Source organism: Etheostoma spectabile, chromosome 3, assembly GCF_008692095.1.
Source record: "Etheostoma spectabile isolate EspeVRDwgs_2016 chromosome 3, UIUC_Espe_1.0, whole genome shotgun sequence".
NCBI classification, from domain to species: domain Eukaryota; kingdom Metazoa; phylum Chordata; class Actinopteri; order Perciformes; family Percidae; genus Etheostoma; species Etheostoma spectabile.
In genome coordinates, this window is record NC_045735.1 from 28,971,224 (window position 1) to 28,971,750 (window position 527).

A 527-nucleotide genomic window follows, 5' to 3' on the forward strand; every position below is an offset into this window, starting at 1 on the left:
AAAATACATGTAAAGGTAGAGCTGCTCCACTTGTATGGAGGCACTGTGTTGATGTGTGTCTCATAGGGATAATTGTTGAATTTTTTCAGTCTGGCCCTCTTTGCTCTGTCTTTCTGGCCAGCTTTCTGAGCTTGGCGAGAAGGAGCTCTCTGAACTTGTCACCCATGAGGAAGTAGAAGACAGGGCCGAAGACACTGTGGCTCTGTATGGTCCAGTCTTCTGTACACAGCCTGCCCAGCCTCATCAGAGCTATTCGAATTTCTCAAGCACTGGAATGGAGTGTAACACGAAGCAGATGGGCAATTTGGTAGGAGAAACCACAAAGTCCAAGCACAGGGAGAAGGTAACCAATCACGGTGAGTACCAGGCTGTAGCCTAGTGTATTGATACTTCCTTCCAAGCTGGCAAAATCCCTGCAGCGACTCCAGTTCCCGCTCTGGAGGTCATCAATCATCAGTGATATCATTGGAGCAACTTCCACATTGACAGCTATCCAGCTCACCCCTGTTACAATCAAGGCTGATCGT

At 48.2% G+C, this 527-nt stretch overlaps 1 pseudogene; it reads right to left on the reverse strand.

The window, feature by feature from the left end:
- Positions 1 to 262: 262 nt before the first annotated feature.
- Positions 263 to 527, reverse strand: part of LOC116682595 (succinate receptor 1-like) — a 530-nt pseudogene continuing 265 nt past the window's right edge.